This window comes from Hirundo rustica, chromosome 2 (genome assembly GCF_015227805.2).
Source record: "Hirundo rustica isolate bHirRus1 chromosome 2, bHirRus1.pri.v3, whole genome shotgun sequence".
Classification (NCBI taxonomy): Eukaryota; Metazoa; Chordata; class Aves; order Passeriformes; family Hirundinidae; genus Hirundo; species Hirundo rustica.
The window spans coordinates 82228502-82238623 of NC_053451.1; positions in this window are offsets into that span (position 1 = coordinate 82228502).

Consider the following 10122-nt stretch of genomic DNA (forward strand, 5'->3'; position numbering starts at 1 on the left):
GGTGAATATTTTGCATGCCATTTGTAACAGTTCTCTGAACAATATTTACTATGGTACAAAAACTTTAAGTTGAAATTGATGATTTGAAAATACTGATTTTAAAAACCTGAAATATTTGCTGGAAACACTTTTGGTTTCATCTTGTTTTTCATAAGCCCTTAAAAATGTTCATGTTTTCTACAAATGCTTTCTAGTGAAAGGAAAATAGAACCCTTATGTTCTTCTTGCTTAAGCTTATTTTTGCAGTCAAAGCATGATAAGTTATATTTAAATATAAAGCTATGGTATCTGAAAATGTAGAATTTCAAAGTCTTCCCATTTTGTTTTACAAATAATGTATACATGTTTACAACATGGCAGAAATTGCTGATAACTTGAAAAATTTAGTTAAATAGAAAAAAAACCCCACTTGTTATCAGCTCTATCTTTAAGATTTTATGCCTACTCCAAGCACCTGTATAAGTGTGGGAAATATCTGCTCCTAAGTTCTTCAGGCCTTTTTGACACCTGCAGTTGTTACTCTCTTTTAAGCAGCCCTTCTACAATTATCTCCCAGAGGATAGAAGTTATCTGTGTTCTCTTTCCCTACTGTTATTATTGACCCATATATTAGAAAATTCCAGAAAATTAAGATTTCTTCTGCAGTGAAGTAAAAATAAAATTAAAGAGAAGCCCTGACCTATGAGGTTTCTACTTTCTCTAGATGCATCCCTTTCTGCTTAGCCAGACCAAATCACCTACCATGGTGACTCCTTCAATGTTTTTTCATTACACATTATAAGTGATATATCTACACTTTGCTTCCAAATTAGTCTGCTAATTAGAGTAGACTGAGCTTACCAAGGCAGCAAACTCACTCAGGTCTCATTAACTTTGCTAAGGACACTGGAAATTTAGGCTTCTTTTTATTCAGGCCTATTTATAGACATATCATTGGCTAGAGTTAAACATGAAGACATAGGAAACCTGCCCAAGTGTTTATTTACAAAACTAGTAGTAGCAGATGTGGCAGGCCTAGAGAGGGGCTAAAGACACAGGAGAAGTAGAAAGGAAGGAAATAATAATAATAATAATAAAAAAGGTTAAAAAAAGTTTTAAAAAAAATAAAGGAAAATAAAGGAAAAGTTCTCCCTTTCCCCAATAAATAAAGCCCTCTCCTAGCTTCCAGCTTCAGAGTGGAATTTCATCATCAGAACCTGAAGTGGTGACAAGTCAGTAAGTGAGCTCATTGCATGGGTAATAGACTGACACAGTTTTCCTTCACATTGCATTTACTGAGCAGCTCTGGCAGCAGATCTAGAGGGAGATACTTACATTGCCCTCCCAGCTGGTGGCCATCTGCCTCAGTGACAACTGCCAGATGGAGGAAAAATGCATGAAATCAGGGATCAAACACTAAATAAAAGAAAATTACTTTGAAAGCAACTTTGTCATGTTATAAATAGACTGTTTTAAAATGTCTTGCATGTTTTAATTAGAAGGGGAAAAGGGAGGTAATGAGGTAGATATCAACCTGTGAGAGTAAGATAGTGCTGCAATTTGCACACTGCCTTCCTCTGCTCTGAATGTGGATGACACTAATTTAGAGACACATTTTGATGTTCTTACATCAAAAAGTCCCCATTAGATGAATGCAAGAGTTACCAAATAAAGTTTCTTTCCCCTCATGGTTAGGGTGGTGGGAGTCTCCCGCATTCCAGCTCCTGAGAGTGCTTTTCACAAGTGACTTGCTCTGACCCTCTGCACTGATTAATCTTCTTCTGAAAGCAAACTCAGAGCAGAGATGTTGGGGACCAGCGTCACCAGACTGAAGCCTGTAACGATGAATCAGCCACAACAGCCTGAAGTAAGATGAACAAGGAAATTGATGGTTCCCTTTTGCCCCTGCACACAACCTTAATAATGTAAAGAGTAAACAAACCCTCCTTAATTCATGAAGGGATTTAAAACAAACCAAAAAGCTAAAAGGAAATCAAAACCAACAAAAACGACAACAACCAAAAAAACACCCAAAACTTTAAAACCTCAAAGACCTTGCTTTTTCATAGATAATTCATGAATTCCTGGGAAAGTAGGGTTAAACAATTTCTCCCACACACTACTAAACAGATCATAAAAAAGATGTGTGTAGTTAGGACAATGTAGAAGGACAGTGCAAAATACACAGGCAGAAAGATTTACTAGGCGTGGAAGTTTATTGGTACTACTGTACCACTGGCAAATGTTGTGTTAGTGAGCACTGGGAAACTCAATGCCTCCATTTATAAATGTTAACATTTTTCACCTCTTTCTTTTTAGCAAATTTGAATGAGAATACTTTTGCTCTTACCTGACAATGAAAGGACTTGGAAAAAAGTATATTTTTCTTATTAATAAAATATAGGGGAGAGACTTGTGAACAATTGCATAGCTGAAATTACTTGAGGAAAGAGTTTAGAGTAAAGAGTTTTGATTTGACAAAATAATAGTCATTTTCAGAAGGCAAAATGTTTTCTTTTCTTCCCTAGAAATTGGTTTTGAAGTGACTTATTTAGAAGACTCAAGTTTATCACCTTTTCTCTGTACTTCTACATGTAAGTGTGCATGGTGGTCACCATTTGTCTAAGACCAAGACCACTACCTCTCAAATGTAACCATCTCTTGTCATCCTGCGCTCTGTACAGAGGGGGACATATAGCACCCAGAGACAAGTGAGTGTCTGAATTATTAACGTGGATGTGGCAATATGCTGATACAAATAGTCAGAAGTACACAGTGCTGGGAAACTCCCCCTTACATCTCCTACATTTCCTTAGGGAAATAATATACATTTTGCAAACTATGAAGAGAAAGTGTCATCAGGATCTTTGCCTCAACTTTGGAAACTTGTATTATCCTTTAGGCATTTTCTGCCTAATATACCATGTAACAGCAGTGCTGTGAACTTCCTTATGGATTTACTTGATAGAATAGGGTCATTGTCTGAGAAAACAATCAGTGTTTTATGGAGGGGTGGGTTTTGCTGGGTTTTTTTTTGGGGGGGTGTGGGTTTTTTTGTGTTGGTTGTTTGTTTTGTTTTTGGTGACAAACATGAAAATTAAAAAAGTGTTGATTATGGAAGTATTTTTGGCACGAATACTACTTTGTAGTGGAAATGAAACCATCATCTTTGAAGATATCAGAGAAAGAAACATGGAAATCCCTGCTAGGTCACACAGTACCAGCAGACTTAACACTGGTGTTCTTCAGAGGTAATACTTTGAACTTTTAAGCAATAGGAAGAGCATATATTGCTTGCACATTTTTGTGAACCTCAAAGTAAGTCACCAGATCAGTGCTGATGGCACAAGAGGGATGATTAGTTCTGTTTAGTACTTGGATCAGGATTTTTAAAAAATTTGGCATACAGCAGGAAGACCATACATTGATCTTACTGAGCGCTCACCACAACAGAATACATGCCCCATATAAATGCATAAGCAGAGAACTACCAGCATTTCCTTTAGCAATGCAATTATGTTTTCTATGTTGAAGCATACTATTTTAATATTCTGCTTTCCTAAATATTAAATGATTTGACAATATATTATATAAAAAATAATTTAACAGCAGACACCTAATACGAAGGAATTGTCAGTCAGATGTTCACATACTATTCTGTCACTGAAATAAGAATGTTTATATGCCTCATGGAAGAATTACTTCCCTTTATTTAACATTGTTATTGGAGGTTTTGAAGATTTGTCCTAGAGATTCCTTCTAGTACCTGAAGGAAGACTACAAGATAGAAACTTTTTACAAGGTCATGTAGTGATAGGACAAGAGGGAATAACTTCAAAATAAAAGAAGAGAGGTTGAGATTAGATGTTAGAAAGAATTCTTTCTTGTTAGGGTGGTGAGGCACTGGAACAGGTTGCCCAGAGAAACTGATGATGCCCCATCCCTGGACGTGACCAAGACCAGGTTGGATGGGCTCCGAGCAACCTGGTCTAGAAGAACATGTCCCTGAAGGGGGATTGAAACTAGATGATCTGCAAGGTTCCTTCCATCCCAAGCCATTTTATGAGTCTAGAGCTTTATCATTCCTTTCTGACCACCCAGGCAAGTTGCATGTATTTCAGAGTAAACAAGCAACACAGCAGGAAGATGAAGACAAATTAAAAAAAAGAAGCTCTTGATGAGGGTGAAATGTTTTGTGACCAGCCAGGTGTTCCATGTGTATTACAGGATAAGGATTCTCGGGCCTTAACAGTAAGGGAAAAAAAGAAGAGAATACAAAATAAACTTTGTTATTCAGAGACCAACATCATGGAACATTTCTATTTTTATGAATAAATAAACATTTTTATTTTCAATGCTTTTGCTAGATCACTATTTGTGTAGAAGGAAAGTAAAGAATAATGTAGAAGACCAGAGGAGGATACGTTCAAAAACATTGCAAAAATTATTATTGATGTATTTGTGGAAATTTATAGTTACAGTTACATACATTGCCTATGTCTCTTTGAAGATAACAGGATTTTACAGATACAATTCCAATTGCAACTGTAATTTCTTGGTATCCTGTGGATTGGAAAGTGAGTTTGGTTCTAGCTGCCAAGTTATTAAGGTTCACATCTTTAGGTAATAACTAAGAACAATCTGAAAAGGTATGACTAAAGTTGTAGTCTTGTACCTTTCCCTCTTCTGCATCTTTCTCCCGCTGTGTTCATATTGTGCAGTTAAGGAAAAAAGGTGAAAAAAAGTAATGCAGAAACACAGTGTGCCATCTTGGACCATCATCAAATTCCTAGTTTTTCCCTGTAACATGATTCTGGACAGCACAACAATGTAAAACTGCACTGTCACTTGCATCTCTCACAGAGCTCTTCACTTGAGGAGCTTCTCAAGGTCCTAAAAACCCGGGAGGTGGCCAAGAACATTTCCCTTAGCACGAGAGAGCGAGACCCCATCGGCAGCAAAGGAAGGAGTCTGCGCTTGATCTGGGGGTGAAACCAAGGCTTTATTCAGTCTTTCTTCTGTGGTCCTGCCCCAGAGCCCACCCGAAACAAGAGGCCTGACCTTGTGTTGCTTGGGCTTATATCCAGGGAAGGGGCTAAAGGAGGGGACAAGTCAATACCCAAGGGATAAGGTGGGAGTGGAACAGGGTTGGAGGGTCATTCAAGGAAACCAATAGGGAACATAAAGGGACGGATTTTCTCAGCTCTCACCCTGTCATTCAATGTCTTTTACCTGAGCCCTCCAGAACCTGAGTGGAACAGCCGAATGACAGACAGGGCCCACAGAAAGAGACTGGGAGGAATGTGGGAGGATGGGCATGGAAAAGGGCAGGGACAAACCTCAGGATATTACATTTTCCAGGAGAAAAGGAGAGTACAGAACAAACCATTATAAAACCCAATATAAAAATTAAATACAATATGAACACACAGTGACACTGCACAACAATGTAAAGCTTGTCATTACTTCTCACAACACCAATTATTTTGAAATATAGAACCTACATGAACATACATAAAGATTTCAAAAATAACTTGTGGAAGGGATGTACAGAGCCCTACAACAGCCTTTATGCAGCTCAGAGCTTGAGCATTCCTTTAAGTGAACAATAATAGTGAGCAATAAGAGGCAAAAGACTGTTGAAAGGAAGCTCCAATATTTTACACCTAAACTTGTAACTTTAACATATTCCAGCTTTCATCAACCACCTCTATTTGACATCTTGCATTTCTAGAAAGTCTAAACTGGACAGAGGTATTGTCAGAATGTTTGAATACAAAATTGACTCCTGAGCCACAGACCTCTTGTCAAAAAAATTCATTACTATCTATGTCTTATTCTCCCTCTTGCCTTGTAGAAAAATCCATTTTTTTACTAAAACTAGACATAAACTAGATGAAAATGTTTTTATATATTACCTAAAGAAATTTGGAGACTTTCCCCAGTTTTTGATAGATGAATGACAATTTTAGGCTTTTTCCTCAATTAAAGCTTACTCACTAAATGTCCAGTACAATACAAGCAACCCACAGGAATAAGCAGAACAATCTTTCCTAAATTACCAAGACTCCCTCAGCATACTCACTTGTGCCCTGTAACTTCATTCTCCTATTCTCCAGAGTCTGATTGCTGTAAAAGTCAGAGAAGTGGAGTTGATGATTGAATGGTATAAAGGGGGGGGGGGAGGGAGCGGGCGGGGGGGGGAATATAATACCTTATTAGGCATTCTGCAGACTACTCAAGAGGGGTTTATTTCTTCAGAGAATTTCAATTAGCTGCTAAAGAAGAGAAAGCTGCTGAAGCTTCCATGAGAAAGCAGCTATAGTTGCAATTTTCAGCTGGTCAACAGGTAAGAAGCAATTTCCATCCTATTATGATGTGTTCTGCAGGAGACAGATTGGACTAGTGTGCAAGAAAATGCTTTCCCAGCAATTAAATGAAGATCCATCAGTGTCTAAAATTCCAAATTTTCTCTGAAAAAGTAAAAAGTAGATGTACAATCCAGATAATGGGGATATCAGGCAACTTAATCAGACTTGCATTGCCTGTTCAAATCTGCAAATTTAAAAAAACAAAAAAAAAACAAAAAAAAACAAAAAAAAAAAAAAAAAAAAAAAACAAAACAAAACAAAAAAAAAAAAAAAAAAAAAAAAAAAAAAAAAACAACAAACCCAACACTTTTTACTTTACTTTGGGCTCCAAAGTAAAATAAAAACCAAACCAGTGTGCTTTTGATGGTCAAGACTAGAAGATCTGTACACATATTTTGTATTTGCACATATGGCAAGTATAAATGACAATATTCTGATCTATTATGAATCAGTGAGCGATGTCTTGCAAACATTTAATCCTTCATCCTGTAAAATGAGATCTATTTTTTGTCAACAAACATTTTCCCCATGCACTTCCATGTATACTTGATCATATCTTTTAATTTCCTGTATTCAGGGTTCACTGAAGAGAATAAGGAAACTGGTCTTTCCTTTCAGTGGGAGGAAAAATATGTCCTGGAAAGCCATGTCTATTACAAGATATCCACATCGATTGAAAGATGATAGCACTGATTAACAGTGATGAGAAAGCTGCTGGCTTTAACAGCAATAGATTTCCGACTTGAGATTGCCCACACAGCATATAGATAATTTTTGACATTTTATCTACTGATTTACAAAGTATTTTTAGAGAAGGACTCTACAGTGTTCCTGCCAATTTACTTCATAGCAATTTGTTTCTTCTTTAGCTTGTTATTTTGATCTTTTGTTTTTGAAAATAGTTTATATTGTTTTTTTGATTTTGGGGGTAGGGGAATTTGCCTTCCCTATTTCACCTACCATTGCTTGTCTTTGTAGTCCTACTCTTCATCCTGTCATTGTATCCCTTCTTGTCCTCTGAAGTAAAGTTCTCCTGTCAGAGATTTGCCTTGCTATTTTACCACTTAGGTTCAAGCATAACTTTTAAGGATATCGTAGGTTTGGGTCACTTGACAGCTCCTGTGGGAATAGCCATCTATTTTTACAATGTTGAACCAAGAACAACGGAATTAGGAAAAAAAAAAAAAATCAGGAACTCACTTCTTCTTCCTCCGGTCTGAGCCCATTTGGTGTTGCTAAGAAACAGGGAATTCCTATTATTTCAGACAACGTGCACAGCCAGTAAAAATTAAGAGCCTTCCCTGTTTTGACCTGGAGTTTGGCTGTCTTTCCACACACATCAATTTCCAGGTGACAGAACCAACTGAAATGCTGATCTCCTGGAGCAGGGATGCTGAGTGCAGCCCAGGGACCAGACCTCAGCTGTCATGACAATTCATCCAAACTATAGTCCAGATTTCTCATTTTTCAGATAAAAGCAAGGAGTAAAACAAAACTAAGGTTGAACTTTGTAATATTCACAAGTGTAATGTCTGCTTCTGATGAGGGAAATACATCCTGTTATCTGAAGGATGTATTATTACTATTAATTTTCAAGCATCCCTTTTCATCTGGCAATGCGTATGTATGCATACGTGTGTAGGTGTCTGCTGATGCAATCTGAGATCACTTTGTGTCTTTCATTTTCACCTTGCTCACACATCATATGATGAGAGAACAGTTTTAGTTTAATTTTAAAGGGTTGTTTATTGACATACATAGCTTTCTGATCAGCCTGTGCTGGGTACATTAACATGCACTCTCACCATATCATGGGGGATGCCTGAATTTGTGTCCTGTGGGGAATCCAGGCACACAATGAAGGAATACACAAGGATACCTAACAGAGAAGGGGCCCTAGTGTCTACCCAAAAAGCTGGGGGTAATCCAACCAGGGGCAGTCAAGTGCTAGAAAACAAGAGAGAGAAGTGCAGCTACTGACTTCCTACTCCCACTCCATTGGCAGCTCAGTGCAAAGCCAGGGAGCCCTGCCTTTCACAAGGTGATATATGTCAGAGGCAGCCACAGGGAGGAACAGACAATTGAACTGGTTCCAAGTACCCTGAAAGGTTCCCATAAACCAAAAATTTTCGATTTTACCACAATATGAGTGTCAGACACTACATGTCAATAAAAAATAAACTTGAAATTAATTCTATAAGAACCATGGAGTAATCTAAATGTTTACATTATGACTGTCATAGGCAGGAATTCATTTATTTTCATGTACATTCCGAAGTCTCACCTGCATTTTTTGCTCTGTAAATATTGGATTAAATTACTTTAAAATGAAGCCTCAAGTTTTAAACACATGTATAAACTGTCCACTTAAAGTAGAAGAGACACTATTTGAGTGGTTTAACAGAGAAGAGTGAATTCATTGGACAGATCTATTCTTGAAGTTTTGCAGAGGGTTACCAGGGCCAGCTGTGTTCCAAATAAATGTGCTGACCTAAGTGAACTTCCTATCAACAAAATTCTCTCAGGCTCCCATTATTTTTCTTCAACAATTAATCAACAGCTGCTGAAAAGTTATGAGAGTGCTTGTAATTTTCAGTGAAATTAATGGAAGCCCTATCTTCTGATATGTAAGAGTAGGATTTTATTCTTAACCCTCGTGTGAATTTTCTGATCTATTTTTTTAATCAATTACCCTTCTGAACTCACTTCTCCTCTCTTTGGCAGAAAGGATCCCAGACTCTAGCATGGCAGGCATGAATAACTTTCACAAGTGCCTACAAATTCAGTTTCCTAAAGCAGTGAGACCTACTGTAAAAAGTTGAGGGTATTTGTTAGAATTTTAACATGATGGGGTTACTCCTTTTGAATTCATGTAAACTAAACACGTAGGTTTTCTGTTGGGATCCAGTATTATTTGGCATCTGTACTATTGGCAGTCAGGGGCAGAGCCATGTTGGTGTAAACACCCCTTACTCAGAGCAGTTCTTTGAGTGTCTCTGTTTTGCTATAAGGGTATGTTGGGCAGGGCTCAGTGAGCAGCATGGAATCATAGACCTCCCATTGCAGTGCTGGGGGCTCAATTCTATTGCCTTTTCTCTTCCTGTACCTATAGGATGGTATTCTTTCATCCTTAAGGGTCAAACACAAAAATAGATACCATATCAAAGCTTGCCTAAGACCCGATGGCAATATTCATGAAACCATTTTCAGAACTTTAGAGCTTTGATGACCAGGACATTGCACCTTTTTTATGTCAGATCAAAGTGCTACTTTTTGAGCAACTGAAGCAGGAAATAAAACATGCAGCAAGGAAATCACTGAGACACTCCACACATTAAGAATAAACTCTACCAGAAATTCTGGCTTGGATTTTGGAGGAAGAGCAAGTTATTTAATTTCACATGTGAAATTAAAAAAAAAAAAAAAAAAAAAAAAAAAAGAGTAATCACCTGCTAATGGTGTCTCATTTGTCCAAACATTTGCAGGATCAGGCCCTGTGCAGTGCTTTTAATGCCTGGGGATTACATCATGTTCTTTTGACTTTCCTTCTGTTCAAATAATGTAAAACACAATACATTTTTTATGACTCAGGTCACCCTTTGTTTTCCCACGGAGCACAAAAAAGAAAACCATTCAACAAATTTGACTGATAAAAGATTTTTATCTTTCATGGGAAAGCAATGTTGTTTCTCTAAGTCATACGTAATGTATTAGTAATAATGGTATTCCACTTCAAACAAATTACAAACTAATGTTAGTGTTCTTAACAATG